Source organism: Protopterus annectens, chromosome 10.part0, assembly GCF_019279795.1.
Source record: "Protopterus annectens isolate FY-2018-M chromosome 10.part0, PAN1.0, whole genome shotgun sequence".
Lineage (NCBI taxonomy): Eukaryota > Metazoa > Chordata > Ceratodontiformes > Protopteridae > Protopterus > Protopterus annectens.
The window spans coordinates 1,256,445,610-1,256,462,674 of NC_056744.1; the positions used below are offsets into that span (position 1 = coordinate 1,256,445,610).

Consider the following 17,065-nt stretch of genomic DNA (forward strand, 5'->3'; position numbering starts at 1 on the left):
AGTTTGCTTCCAGATATTTCAAAATCTGATATTATACCGGAATCTAGTATCGTTTTTCAAATTCAACATATACACTAACATTTTAAAAGTATTTTTATGTGGATAATAGACTCATGGAATGTTAAAGGTTTCCAGAATCTGAAAAAAAGGAAACTATTTTTTCATTTACTTCTTCAGTCAAAAGCACAATTTATATTGTTACAAGAAACCCACTTGGCTAATGATCAATGGACTGCCATTAAAAATAAAAATGGATCAGGGGTAATAGCTTCAGAAGGGACAACTAATAGTGCAGGTGTAGCAATAATCATCAAAACTCAGTTCCAAGAGAGAATTTTAGATTTTAAAATGGATAAAGAAGGAAGATGGTGTTATGTAATTTTATAACAAAATTTTACGATAAACGGTGATTCTTCTTAATATATATGCCCCATGTACCAATCAGCAAACCTTCATAACATCACTTTACTTTATTTTAAACCAATATAACAATTATTATATAATAATAGGAGGTGACTGGAATACATACCAAGAGCCTAAACTAGATAAAACAAGTCCCATAGATCTTATAATAATCAGGCAGTGATAGCACTGCAGGAACTTAAAGCAGATTTTAAACTTTATGATCCATTTAAATATAATAAGGACCAAATGAATCCAAATAACTTCACATTTTATTCGAGCTGTCATAAAATGTGGTCCAGGATCGATTTCTTTTTAATATCAGATACACTAATGTGTTTTGATCCCTATATATACATACAAGCTCGTTATTTGTCGGATCACTCCAGGATCACATTAACCTTTAAGAAAGATACTTGTCATAAATTGCATGCTAGGGGTTATAATTGGACATTAAATCCATATCTATTGCATAAAGAGGATGTATTAAAAGAAGCTCAGGAGTTTTTTAATCAATTATTAAATAAGCTTTTAGAAAACCGACATCCATCAGACATAGAATGGGCAACTATCAAAGTGCAAATTAGAGGAATGTTTATCCAAAAAGCTACTTTCTACAAGAAATTACAAGTGAAAGATATGCATGACTTGGAATCAAAATTGAATTATTAGATCAGGAATTAATTAGAAATTATAGTAAACAAACCGAAGCGAATTATTAAATTGTCAGAAGAAACTTTTTATTACAAAACAGTAAATTATCATTCCATGAACAGAAAATGCTGGTAAAATCGCTAATCACATACAGACCCCGTCAAAAGCACTAGCACGTATTATTAATCAATCGAAGTCACCTTCCCAAATCCTGAAATATACTTCAACAATAAAACATACACCAATGGAAGATATCATAAAGGTTTTGAACTAATATTTTCAGAACTATATGGTGAACAACAGGATGTAAATCCAAATAAGAATAATAATGATTTTCTTCAGAAAATTATATTTCCAAAGATTAATGATGAGCTTCATAGGAACCTGATTAAACCTATTTCTTCAGAGGAAATAACTGATGTTATCAAGAAATTGAAGCCATACAAAGCTCCGGGACCGGATGGTTTGACTACAGAATTTTATAAAACTTTTAGTGATATTCTGGGGAAAATACTGTCAGTGGTCTTTAACTATATTATTAACAATAAAATTACTGACCCACACTTTAATGCATCGAAAACTATTCTCATACCAAAAGAAAATACTGATCGACAAAACCGGATAATTATAGACCCATCTCACTTTTAAACATAGATATGAAAATTATGACATCGATTTTGGCTAACAGGTTGAAAATGGTAATTAACCCTATAATATCTGATGAACAAGCGGTTTTATAAATAGCAGACAAACTATAGATAATACATTAACACTGCATACAATGATTTCTCATGCCACCCATAAAAACCATAATCTTCGCACTTATAATTGATGCACAAAAAGCATTTGACAGAGTGAACTTAGAATATTTATTTGACATTTTAACATGTTTTAACATACCGCAAGAATTCACTTCAACTTTAAAAATTATATACCAATCCTTATACAAATCTAGTCATTAACAGGAATCTTTCAAAAGAATTCAAATTAAAATGGTACACGTCAAGGCTGTCCTTTATCTCCTTGTTATTCAATTTGTATTTGGAACCTCTATTTTGCACATTAAACAAAATATCTATCATAATGCTCCAAGGATCTATGGTACGAAGATCACAATGGCTGCTTTTGCAGATGATTTGAGTATTTATTGCACAACACCTGTTTTGGATACTAATAAAATATTAAAGGCAGTAGAAGAATTTGCAAAAATTTCCAATTATAAATTAAATTTAAAAAACTAAGATATTCCCATTAAAGACACCTACACCTTTTTCACTATTACCATTAGTAGGGCAGGTAAAATCAGAAGAAAAAATAAAATACTTAGGAGTGGTTTTCTCAACAGACAACAGAGATTTTTATCTCAATAATGTTAAGGTTATTTGGGAGCAGATAGTATCTGACTTGAAAAGATGGGATAATCTGAAATTACCAATAATGGCGAAGACTTCAATTATTAAAATGAATATACTTCCTAGATTACTATATATTTTTAGAGCATCACAAGTTCAAATCTCCAAAAAATTCTTCAAACAGCTTCATACAGAACTAGCTAGATTTCTATGGGAACCTAGAAAAGTTAGGATATCGTATGATAAATTGATGGCTCCAAAAATAGGGAGGTTGGATCTACCTAATTTCGAAACATATTATTTAATAATAAACACCAATAGACTTTTAAGAATAATTAACTTTGATGGGGGTAACTCGAAATGGGTTCCCAAATGGCTGGTTCTTAATCATAAACATGTCAAGGAATTGGATATTAACTGCAAGGCATTACCTTTTTTAAACAAAATACTCTTAAAGTGTACTTGTGTTGGAACATATCAAAACATATATAGTTTCAGTACAAAATCTCTTTAACTCATTAAATCTTTTGCAAAGTATGATAATTCTTCAACCATTTCACAAAAATCCAAATCTGAAAATTGGTAACCAGCTGATAGACCTTAAGAAATTCCCACTTATAATTAATTTAACCCTACTTGATTTATATCCTTTTTAGGTATCGATTCACAATATTTTAGAAGAGTTGAATCTCCCCAAATCGTATCTAATTATAATAAGACAATTAAAAGACCTATCAATAAGTTACCTTAGTAAAGGGAATGACATAATTAAAGAAGAAGATTTAAACATGTGTCTGAACTTATGGCAAACCCTTACACAGGAATGTAAATATATAACTGCAGCATATGGTTTGATTAAAGAAATAAAATATAATAATCAAATATTAATTTCCAAATACTGGAGAGAGAAATTGTTGACAATTGAAGAAAGTAAAATACTAAAAGCAATTCACTTAACCATAAAATCTGTGTCCCTTCAGAAGCTATTATTTACCCAATTGATGATATTTAATAGCGTATTATGCGTCTCACTCTACAAATTTAACTCAAAGAACTCACCAAAATGCCCATATTGTATAGATCAAACAGCCGACCTCCTACATATGTTTTGGAGTTGTAAATGTATTTTCAAACTCTGGAATTCCTTGAAACTTCAACTACAAAAAAATGGGATATCAACATTCCACACTCTCCTGGGAATTTGCGATTTTGCATATTCCACCACCCAACTTGGAAAGAACCCAAAGAATTATACTAGTCAATATTTTTTGTTGATGAAGTTATATATAGCTTCCAATTGGTTGAACCCTTTACAGACATCATGGCAAAATTTCAAGATAGTAGCCACCAAACATATTCTAGCACATACATTTCTAATTAGTGATCATAAGAAAAATGTAAACAATACAAAAATATGGGAACAAATCTTTAACATTGTATTAGCTTAAAGTTCCATTCCACTATTCGCTGGGAAAAACTGAATAACTGTTGAATTTTATTGAGATAAGTCTTATATGGTTACTAGTTCTTTTTTCTTCATTATTTTTTTTTTTTTTAGAAGTGTATAGGTATGTATAATGATTCTATGTAACTGTTGGAAGCATTCATGTACATATTGTAAGTAGTTGGTAGTACTGTAGTAGTGGTTTGGAAAAAATAAAATAAAGAATTATTATTGGAAAAAAAAAAAAAAAAGAGTAATGCTGGCACTATAGGAAGGACGGAAGCCATGTTATGTATAGGATAGCAGTTTTTCATGCAGGAGATAGTCTAGCAAATGTTCTTGAATGCATTTTTCAACTATTTTGGCAAGGGGAGATAGGATTGCCATAGGTTTAGAGTTATTAATGTCTGTTGAATTTCCTCCTTTGTGCAGAGGGATAATATGTGACTTTTTCCAGAGAGAGAGGGAATGAGGGATTTCTGGATTGACCTATGTATAAAGATTGAGACAGGATAGGCAATGCCTCGCTATTGGCTGCTGTTTCTTTTTGGTACTCACTTTGAAGGTAATCAGCTGAAGAAGATCACAGTTTATGTTTGTTTAAGAGTAGTTTTATATAGCATGTGGGTTTGAAGGCGAAAGTGGATGTGGTGATATGTGGCTATTAGGCATGGTTGGGATTAGATGTTGAGGAATCATAGGTTAGAGATATTATACTATATATAAAATAAGAGTTAAACTGTATTGCGGTTTTGAGTGGTGAGTTATCGGGAGAGGGGTTTCAGCTGAATTTTTGGCCAGGATGTAAGATTTCTTTAATGGATGACCAACATTTTTTAGGGTTGTGTTTAGTATTATTTTAAAAGTTATTATAGTATAGTTTTTGCATCTTCGTTTATTTACTTTTTACTGTGATTAAGAAGCGTTCTGAAGTTTTCAAGATATTGAAGGTGTTTTATATATTTTACATTCTTTCCACACTTTTTCTCTATCCTGCATTAGCATTCTATTCTTTTTGGATAGCCAAATTGCATTATTTGTTTTTACTCTCTTCCTTCAAGGAGGTGCAAGGCTATTTTGGATATTTAGAAAAGTATTGAATTCATTTAGATTATCGTCTAAAGGAAGGATGTTTAGGAAATTCCAGTTAATAGATGATAGTGTAGTGATGAACATTTCTGGGTTAAACTGTGCAGAGGGATAATGTGTGATAATATCAGCAAAAAAAATATGCTCCTACCAGGTAAAGTCAGCACACACACACCCCTACCACTACCAATAATATAGACAACATTGCTACCCAATTCAATAAATACTTTACTAAGACTGTCTTAGCACTGTCCAACAAACAAATCTCTTCTCCCAGCACAACTACTTCTTTACCAGACAACAATAAAACCACGTTCTTGCTGCAACCTGTATCAACTGATGCAGTCAAAAAACTGCTTAAGAAACTAAAGCCCACCAAACTAGCTGCTGACAACTTAGCAGTAAATTTCCTAAAATTAACCACTGAGGGCATTGCCTACCCAGTATCCATTCTTATTAATACATCCTTAGTAGAACACCAAGTTCCTAACATATAGAATACCTCTCATATTATTTATTTATTTATTTATTTTGCATTTGTTAAGCGGGTTGGTCCAGCTGGGTAAGAATTTACCCTTTTTCAGTGGAGAGCCAAGAGGAAAAGCCCCAAACAGAAATACAAGTAGAGACAAGTTTACAATAATACAGAGCAAAACAATGTCATAAATACAATGGACAGAAAAAAATAATGCACTCCATGGGATTAAACATAGCCATATACAAAAGTATAATAATAAAGTTGTAAAAGGAAAAACAACGATAATAAATCCAAGAGGTATGCAGTAAGGGAATTAAGGTTATAGGTAATCTTTTGAAAATAATATGGTATTATTAGATTAGTGGCTAGAAGAAGAAATTGTGTATGTACAGGGGGCCTCAGATCTGAGGATAAAACTAGTGCATGAGTAAAAAAAAAAAATAGAGAAGTGTGTATATGCAAGGGGCCTCAGATCAGTGGAAGAGATGGTCCAGAAGAAGAAAGTAGTAGAGGAGGGATGTAGTGATCTAGAGTGAGGGAGTAGAAGGGAGAGCAGATAGATATAGTAAGTTATAGAAATAGGAAAGGTCTTAAAGATCAGACTTAGTGGCAAAGTAAGTATAGGGAGAGGGAGGGGTTAAGTAGGGTGGTTGCAGATACATATAGGGTTGTTATGGAGATACAGTATCAGGTCATGTTTGAAGTTAGAAAGGGAGGTATGGCTTCTGATTTGGAGTTGAAGATTGTTCCAGATAAAGGAAATGGAGTGTTTATAGAGTATTTTCCCTGCGTTCTTGTTGGGTCTATAGACTTATAGTAAGTGTTTATTGGAGCTGCGCAGGGAACAGGGAGAGGTGTACCAGGAGATCAGGTTGGACAGAGATGGACAGTCAGAGTTTGAATTAAGAAATGTAAAAGCATGGATTAGCTGACTTTTGGCCAGAAGGTGTGGGAGTTCAAGCCAATGTAGTTTTGTGAGTGCTGTGCAGTGATGGGATTTATAGGAGCTGCTGGTGACAAATCTAGCAATTTTGTTGTAGGTTTGGTCAAGCTTTGCCAGCAGGTAATTTTGTAGATTAGAAAATAAAGGGGAGCCATAGAGGAGGGGAGGGAGGAGATAGGATTGGGCTAGCAGCAGCTTTGAGTTAGGGGTCAAGAATTTGCTATTTTTGTATAGCATATCCAATTTTTGGTGTGTTTTCTTTATGGAATGAAGTATGTAGAGGTCTAGTTTGAGCTGGTCATCTATGATGACACCCAGGAGTTTAGTGTGTGAGTCTGGTCATAATGGTGCAATTTAGAGAGGATAAGAGAAAGCTGGATTTGTGGTGGGCTAGATTTTTAGGCAGGAATAATAAGAACTCAGTTTTAGAGGGGTTCAGGATGAGTTGATTGTTGGTGAGCCACTTCTAAACAGAATGAAATGAAGTTTTGGTGGAATGGTGGAGGTTGTTGATAGAGTCAGAAATGGAGATCAGAGTTGAATCATCTGTGTACTGTATGATAGAGGAGGGGTTACAGGCAGTGTATATGTCATTGGTGAAGAAATTGAAAAGGAGGGGACCGAGAATTGAGCCGTGAGGAACACTGGTCTGAACTGCCTAACTGCTGGTAGGCGATTGGACAGTTAACTTGAGAACCAATTAAGAGTTGGGAAGGAAATGCTCAGCTGAGAAAGTTTATGAAGTAGAAGGTTGTGAGAGACAGTATCGAAAGCCTTTGAGAGATCTAAGAAAAGGCAGGACACGAGTTTGTTATTGTCTCTGGCTTCACCTACTGTATATGAGAAGGATAAGAGTACAGTGTTAGTGCTGTGTTTGGGTCTGTACCCATGCTTGGTGGTGGTTAAAATATTGTTTTGAGTAAGGTGAGAAAGTAGTTGAGAATGGATACACTTTTCGAGAATTTTGGAGAGGGGAGAAAGAATAGCAATGGGAAGAAAGTTAGATGGTTCTGTGGAGTTACTTCCTTTATGTAGTGGGATAGTGTATTATTGCTTCCAAATAGAGGGAACAGTGGATTCTTGGATTGAGCAGTTGATTAGAATGGTGACAGGAAGGGCAATAGAGTTAGCAGCAAGTTTTAGGAATTGCGGAGGTAGGTTATCAGGGGCGGGAGAACAAGGTTTGAGTTTACTGAGGAGAGTTTTAATATAACTAACTGAGACAGGTTTGAGCATGACGGGGTCTGAGAGGTTAGTGGAGTCAGATTGGGGATGTGAAAAAGGTGTGGGGTTGGTAATGGAAGTAGTAGAACTGGAAGTAGAATTAGAGGTAGGGTTGGGTTGTTGGTGGTGTTAGGTACTAGTTTAGAAATGGTATAAATTAAGTAATGATTTACATAGATTGCGGTATCTGAGGGTAACTGATTGGGAAACGGGTTGGAAGCTGTGGGTGAGCCAGGTTTGAGAAGAGTTTTTATGGCTGTCCAGAACTTCAGGGGTCTTAGGTGTGTGAAGAGATTGGTCAGAGAAGTGAAAGTTTCTTTTGACCTGGTTGACTCTTTTTTTGTAAGGTTTCTAAGTTCCTTGAACGATTGTAGGAGGGCAGGAAATTTGCTTTTCTGATATTGTTTCCAAGTGGCATCTCTTTTATGCATATGGTGGAAGGTTTCCTTGGATAGCCAGGGGGCATGTTTAGCTTTGACTTTTATATTCCTGATGGGGGCAAGAGAGTTGAGCATGCTTAGGAATGTCTGGTTGAAGTAGATGACTGCGTCATTTATAGGTAGAGAGTATAGGCAGAACCCGTTCATTTTGGAGAGGATTTCATCGAAGGTGGTGGTATTGAATTTTCTTAGGTTACAGATGTATTTTATGAGGTGAGTACTAGTGAGGTTGGGTGAGTATCTAGTAATACTGATAGGCAGGTGGTCAATTATGGAATCAGGTAGTGTACCTGGCTGGTGGTACCAGTTTGGAGAATTTACAAGAATCCAGTAAAGGACAGAATTGGAGTGGTTTTTGCCAAGGTTGGTGGGAAAGGAGACAAGTTGAGTAAAACCATGTAGATTGAGACCATGAGAAGGTGTAGTAGAATTAACTGAGTTCCAGTCTATATTCACAACCCCAATAATGATAGTTTCAAAGGGGATTTGATGAAAACACCAAGATAAGATGTCTTCAAGGATGGTAATGTTATTCCCTGGTGGGATATTGACTGAGGCTATAGCTAGTTTTTGGTAGGTGTTGAGATGGCAGGTTAATATGAGTAGCTCTGCAGGGTGGAAGGAGGGAGGGGTAATAGTGAGTGGTAGGATATTGAGAGAGTCAGAATAGAGAATAGCAACACCACCTCCCTTTTTGGTAGATCTATCCAGTCTGTAGATGTTGAAACCGGGGTGGGGCAGATCTCTGAGTTGTGGATGTAAGGTTTTAGCCAAAGAGTTAAGATGTGGGGGTTATAGTCTTGTATGAGTGTGTGGAGTTCAGACACTTTGTTGGAGATGCTCTGAATGTTAAGGGAGAGGAAATTTAGTCTTTTGGTTCTGTGTGGGGAAGTGAAAATAGATGGGGAGGTAGTAGTAAGAGACGGAGTGATAGAGGTGTGGGGGGAGGAAGTAGTAGTGATAGTAGATGGAATGGAGGAGTTGGAAGATGTGAGTTGGTTATTAGGACCAGGGTTGGGGTGTATATCACCTGAAAGGAGTAGTGATATCAGGCTAGAGAGAAAAAGGTTAGGTTGGGGAGAGGATACAGAAATTTGGATTTTAACTTTGGGATTTGTTTTGGTGAGGGGAGTAATTTTGTTTTGAAAAATAAGTAGTGTAGTAGAGTGTACTGAGTGTGGGCATAGAATTGTAAGGTAGGAGCTGGCTAAAACGTGGTAGGGATGTAGGTTCCTAGTGGAGGGTAAGAGGAGGATTGCAGGGGAGTGTGATAAGATGTGAGGTATGTCAGTGTAAATAGCAGAGGGGAGAGAAAAATAAGTGACATCATCTTCAGTGTGCATAAATGTGTGTAATATCTTCAGTGTATATAAGTTCAATATAATACATGAATGACCATAAATAAGTCAAATATAAATATCTCATGTCACTTATTAATATCAGTTTGAATATCATGAACCAGCAGGTCTGAAAATTCACAAATAGCCAAAACTACATAGATGTCTATATAAAGGAATGTATTTGAACACTGCCCTCATATGGTTTGATATGCACTAATTCCAAAAAATGCTGTCCATTGGGTAATTAGAACAAATTTGTATACCTATAACATCAACTATCTTGAAATATGTTCTCATGCGAAAAAGCCCTTACATATTACTCAACGGGACCATAAATTACCATATAATCATTTAGCAAAAATCAGTGAGTTTGTACTACTGTAGTAGACCATTACTGCTTACAAAAATATGATGTTAAACAAAACAGTCCTGCATACATTTAGAATGAAATAAAATGTTGAGTCAGTGTCCATCATTACAAAACTGTAATTCCCTTAACCTTCATGGATGTGAGGGTCCAAGTGACTAAATATATATGCAGACCAAAAAACATCCAGACGTCAGCCTTCGCTTCTTCGTCCGTCGATCATATGCCCTCATGGGTCCAAATGCAGTTTGTCCATAAATTCTTATTAGTCACTGTACATATGCCCCATAAGCATTCCACGAATGAAGATACCATATGGACACCTTTTAAGCTATATAACATACTAAAGTCAAAAGCATATAAACACTAACTCCTGAGTGTACTGAATAGTACAAACTATTTCACAAATAATACAGACTCTAAAACTGACAAAACTTTTCAATTCAAGTAATGAACAACAGCTTTCATTACTAAATCATACCCATAACATGGCCTAAAATGTAAAAACATCAATACCAATACCATTGAACTTACATATGAAGACTGCTCAAATTTGTTAGTTATATTGCAGCATTTGTTTGCCAGAGTGAGAGCACAGCCCAACAATACATTTGACTTTTCGATATTATATGGCCTATACTTGCAGATACAATTGATGTCCCTTTATATATGAATGAATTACATATTATTCCACAAACGACAGCATTCGTTTACTCATATAAAGAAAACATCCGAACCAGAGAATCTGCCAACTTCAACAACTGCCCCAAAGATAAAATAGATTAAAACTTCCAGGAGCCAAATCGTCATTGCCCAAAATGCATTGTTGAACATTGACCTTATCCCACAGCATTCAGACGGAAAAAATCTTCAGTTTGGTCCATTCTAAATCAAATCTCAGAGAGGGAATCCTTTTAAGTTCCAGGATTCAATATACTGAAAAAGGAAATTGACAGCGGCTGCAGCAACTGTGTAAGCTGAAGCAAATCTTTATGATGGAAACTGTTGCCATTACTATTATACCACTTCATAAAGGAAGTCCATCAACTGATCTCTCTAACCACCACCCAGTTACTGTCTTATCACCACTGTCTATGATCCTAGACAGAATCATTCACAAACAAATCACATACTACCTGCATAATAACAAACTACTAACTAATACCCAATATGGCTTCTGAAGATATCACAGCACTACTACCGCACTAATGACATTTACTAATACTATCAACCTCCACAGAAACAATGGCAATTACATATCCTCTGTCTTCCTAGACCTATCAAAAGCCTTTGATATGGTCTCACATAATAAACTTCTAAATGTCCACTTTTGAGCTAATCTATGCCAATCTACCCTTGTCTGGTTCCACGACTACCTAACCGGGCACCAGCAAGCAGTATGTTGGCAACAAACACTATCACCCCTTCTTCCTATGACATTAGGTGTCCCGCAAGGCTCAATTTTAGGCCCTCTACTCTTTTCAATATTCATAAACAACCTACATACCTCAACCCCACAAGCCTCACTCATCCAGTATGCAGATGATCTAACAGCCATATGTGCTGCTACTACTATACAGGAGCTTCAAATACTAACACAACAAGCCTACCTAGCAGTGGAGACCTAGCTAAGAAAGTCCTAACTAATTCAGAACCCCAAAAACCCAAATGCATAATTTTCCAGCCCACTAAGTCAATTGTAGCCACTAGCTCATTTAACATCTGTTCATTAAATAATACAATCATCACCCCCTCACCTCACACCAAGCTGCTAGGAGTAGAAATTGACTGCAACATGAGATTCAATATCCACAAATCCCAAACAGTAAAAAAAGTACATAAAAATCTTGGAACACTGTATAGGAACAAACACTACTTCACAAATAACACTAAAGCTACTATTACCTAGTATCATTTAATTTCTACACAACAATATGCATCTCCCATATTCACAAATCTAAGAAAACTGGAATTAACAAAACTTGAGTCCTGTTACAACAAAATTGCCAGATATGCCACCAATTCCCCATCAAGATCTCACCACTGTATCACACTCAAACAACTCAGTTGGCTGGAATTCCCCCAACTCCTTCTCTTTAACCAGCTAACCATGGCCCATAAAACATTCTATCAAGCTGAGAAAACACCTGCTCTGCAAAATATACTCCAACCATATTCCTGTGTCAGATCTCTACGCTCCACCAACAAACCACTCATTATATCATTAGATTATTATAGCCAAAAACCTAGCTGGAGAATCTGTATTCTTTAATTATATATGCAAAGTCTGGAATGCACTACCATATGAAATTTCATATACCTCAACCCTGTTTCAATTTAAAAAAATGCTAAAGTCTCTGTTACATAACAAGTGTCTCTGCCCCTGCTCCACTCCTGACTAAACCACCTCCCTTAGAGAATAACAATACCTCTGCTATAATGATACTAACAACACTTACTTTAGGTTCAATTCTCTCTGATGACAAACTTTCATTTTTAAATAGAAATTGTTTAATGGCTGTATGTGTAAACTGTGTGTCACCATTCTTTCTTTGTATTATATCTGTTTTCATAGTTACCAGCTAGGTTCCTGATTGTTAAACGTTACATTCTAGATACGGTAAAAATATGTTATCAATATTATCACACCGTGAAATTGTCTGTACTGTAACAATCAATATGTTATGAATATTTTCACAGATTGTTAAATTGTTATACTGTGAAATTGTTTGTACCGTGTGGAGCTTTTTTCCCCAGGCCTTCACTGAAAAAGGACATGTGTCCAGTCTAACTTTCCAGGTAATAAAATGTAAATAAATAAATAAATAAAAAAACATGGAAAAATGGCATGTTATTTTATAAATATGCTGTTTAACTGGATGCTTGAGATGCCTGGTTGTATAGATTGGGAGATAGTCAGTGAGACAGTCTGACATTGTACCTGTGGTGGAGTTTTTGCAAGGGTCTGAAATTAGGATCCAGCCTAATAGGGAATTTGAGGTCTTGCTATAATGTGTGGGGCTATTAATTGGCTGTGTGAAACCATATAAGTTCATGTTAGATGCATGGGAGTTAGAGTTTATTTCCAACCAATTGACATTCACCTAGTACGACCTTTTCTTGTGGAAATGTTATGGATATCCAGTAGGTTATCTTCCAGTATAGCTATATTGTCACCAGGTGGGATGTAAAGGAAAGTAATACATATTGGTTTATAATTGTTTATTTTGAGGAAAGCAATAAGAATCTCTGCTGAACTGAATTCTGGTATTGGGTTGCTGTAAGGGAAATGTGGTAGGCGCTGGGAAATATTAAAGCAATACCACCACCTTTTATCTTTATACTGTCATTATGGATGACATTATAGCCAGGAGTTTTAACTTCAAAGTCATTTATGCTGGGTTTAAGCCAACTTTCAGTTACAGTGAGAATGTCAGGCTTATGTTGTGTAATTCAAGTATGCAGTTCAACAGTTTTATTTCTTATGCTTCTAACATTTATTGTAGCAAAAATTAGATCACCAGGTTGGAGACTGTTGGGAGAAGTGTGTGGGAGAGAATTATTTTTGTGTTTACTGTGATAGGCGGGGCCAGGATTAGAGTACACATATATCCTCCTAGAAGGATTTTAGTATATTGTGGAATTATGCAAACTTGTTTTTTGTAGAGTATTCTCCCGCTTAGTTTTGTTTTGGTTTGAGTTGAAGTGCAGTTAATAAGTTTATATTTGGAATAAAAATGAGGGGCAATATTAAATAGGTTTTGTGCAATGTGTGGAGAATGTAAAGAGGAATTATGGATAGGTGGTTGGGACAGAGCTGGAGAGATGTTGAGAGATATTATTGAGTCATGGTAGAATGAAAGAAGGCATAGCAGGAGGAGAAGAATAGAAAATAAGCTAAAGAGTAGCATAATTAGGTACCAGAATCTGTATTATATAGATGTCAGTTGGTGGGGAAATAGCGATGAAGAAATGAGGGTTTATTTGAGAAAAGTAAAAGATGTTGTTTTTGTTGTTTGTCTTTCAGCTTTTCCCGGTTAGGGGTCACCACAGCGGAACTCCGGTCTGCTAATGATTGGCAGTTGTTTTTTATGTTGTCGAGTTGCCAGCCCGACGCCCAACCTTCAACGAAGGCACGCCCATTCAATGCATGTCTTTCAAACGACCACTTGACTGCGGGGGAAAAGTAAAAGATACAATGTTGAATATTAAGCAGGGGTAGTGATTACAAAATGATATATTGCAAACAGTATGGGAGGGAGAAAGATAGTTGGAAATGGGGCTAAAAATTAAATGGAAATAGGGAAAAAGGACATAAGACGAAATATGTAGGAATATTAGTTTTGATGCAATGACAAAACAAATGTGCATATACTGACAGTACATTCATTTGCAAAGGGAAGACAAACTATATATACCTCTCCCCAGTGGAAAACTGTTAAAATGAAGAATTATAGGCAGAGCCAATATACCTGTGATCCATTGTGGAATATATCTGCATAATTATCTATTGTAAAAATGAATCCAAAACATTTTCAGCTAAAGTAATGTGAAATTACAATAATGAAATAGCACTCAGAAATAAAACCTGGGGTAGTGACTTAATTACATTTGTTAAAAAAGTTTTAATATCAGTTTCGACCCTCGGACGCTGTGATTTGCCACTCAAATAAATCCATTCTGACAGAATCTACCTATTTTGCTTTGAAGAAATGACAAAAAGACAACAACTAAAATATGTGATAATAGCTATTCAAACACACACATCTGACCATCTCGATATACATGCACATAGTGATACCATCCCTGTCAAACCAGATCAATGACTGTTCAATTGTAATCAAACAATGGCAGAAGTTCTGTCACCTTCATCCACAGACTGCCTCAGCATGCCACTTTAATTATTATGCACACCTTCATATGTCTGCAAACAAAAAGCTATCTTTATATATATATATATATATATATATATATATATATATATACATATATATATATATATATATATATATATATATATATATATATATATATATATATATATACATACACATACACATATCTATACCAAAAGGTAAAAATGCCCAGAGGCTTCACTGTGGAATACCTTAAACATCCTGTAGTGGAAGCCCATGGGATATATGCAAAAGACTGCATAAGACATGCCAGTGTTTCAGTCACATGGCTTCTGAATGCCTATGACTCTTCACTTTTTACTTTTTATATCTTGGCATTTTTGGCCTGAGTGCACTAGTAAAGACTTAAAGATTAAAAAGTTTTACTGATTCTCCTATTCTGAGTCTGAAAATAACTATCCCAGTAGGATCAGCATTCTACCATGGCTGACAAATAAAAACAAATAGATATGTATATATAAGGGCATTTTTTTCTTATTACAAATACAACTGCACAAAACACAAAACAATGTGCAATTGTATAGGCAATTAATAAGACTGAAAACAAACACATCTATGCCAAAATGTTTGTTAATGTAAATAAAATATTTACATTTGTGATCATAACCATTACTAACTAAAACTTTAAAAATCTACTTTAACCCTATACTGTCATGACTTACTACATCCATAGTCCCACAAGTGAGAAACAAGGAAAACACAAAGTACATGGTCCTCATCTTGACTGTAACATAATTTGAGCAATTAAATCACTGATATTTTTAACAACAAAAAAAAAAAAACTTTGACTTGAGCAACTTATAAGAAAACATAGCAAACAGTACCCAGACATATATATATATATATATATATATATATATATATATATATATATATATATATATATATATATATATATATACACACACACATACACACACACATACACACACACACACACACACACACACACACATATATATATATATATATATATATATATATATATATATATATATATATAGATGGGCCTACTTCTAATAATCAAAAGACAACTTACCTGAAGATGTGACTGAGATGAGAACACTGAATTGTTACTTTACTGAATGATCACACTAATGAAGCTTTTACAGGATAATTATGCACCTGGCTAACATGGGAAAATTTGACCTTTTCCCCACTGCAGTGTGACCCCAGAGTTGATATATGCTGATAGGGGGTGTGGCGGGTGCAGCCCCCCATTGGGGAATGTGGGGTGCGTAGCCCCCCACCTAGGTGGGTTTGACATATTGAGATGTGTTTCCTCATTCCATGTCAGAATCCCCTTCAGAAATGCAAAAGGATGTTATGAGGCAGGATGTTGTACATGACAGTGGTTTAATAACAGAAAATCTCCCAGAATTACAGGAGGTGTGGATAGCCAGGATGTTACTCGAAAATATCTTACATCTTCAGTTTCAGAAATGGCTGACCAAAACAGTAGCTAAATAGGAAATAATACTTTTATATACAGTTGTTTAGTAAAACATTACCAGGCACAAAAATTGTTGCTTAGCTTAAAAAAGAGATATGAGAAGAATTTAAAGAGACAACAACTAAAGACAGAGAAAAGGAGTTCAGGAAAATAAACACCCAAAACCCTTGTAATATTTCTAAAAATAACACACATGAAGATGACATGATAAATACTGAGTCAGTCTCTTCATGTCTAGAGTATGTTGTATATGATCAAAAAACAAATATACGAAGATAGCAGATACTTCCTAAAACAGAAATTTATTAAACATTAAACATTTTAAATCACTTTTCATCTACTCAATAGCAGACTTCATCAGACCACCATTTAATACAGAGAATCCTTTAAATACTAGTGTACACCAACAGTTACCGCCCCCAATCACAACTTCAAGAGGAAATGATGTAAGCATACTGTTAGTACAGAAAAATGTTAAACATACATTATGCTAAAAATATGTAATTTTTGGCATATACATATAAAAATGAATGAATATAAAACATATGCTTATTAAAAAGTGACGTTAATTATTAATTATTAGTTTATCTACTCAAAGCTTTTAACCTTAAAAGACTGCTAATGGCACATTGTTCATTAAGATGATTGTAATAATAATTGCCATCTTAATTCAGCTTTTTCTAAAATTAAACTCCAGGGTCCACCCCTTGGTTGCTCATAAATCTGCCGAGTGGCACAAAATTCAAAATTATGATCAACGCATGCCTGTGTATGTTTTGCTAAAGCTTTAGCTAAATTCCCCCTCCTTATGGCATACAAATGTTCATAAACCCTTTCTTTTAGTGTTCTTGTGGCTTTTCCTATATAATACACAGAACATTTTTTACAGTTAGCTACGTATACCACCCCTTTTGATTTGCAATTCAATTTCTGATGAATATAATATTTTTTGCCATTAATTTC

The 17,065-nt window shown here is 35.0% G+C and overlaps 1 protein-coding gene across 1 annotated transcript in view; it reads left to right on the forward strand.

Annotated features, from left to right (window-relative positions):
* Positions 1–17,065, forward strand: part of PAPPA2 (pappalysin 2) — a 2,663,723-nt gene that overhangs the window by 812,097 nt on the left and 1,834,561 nt on the right. The window lies entirely within an intron of this gene.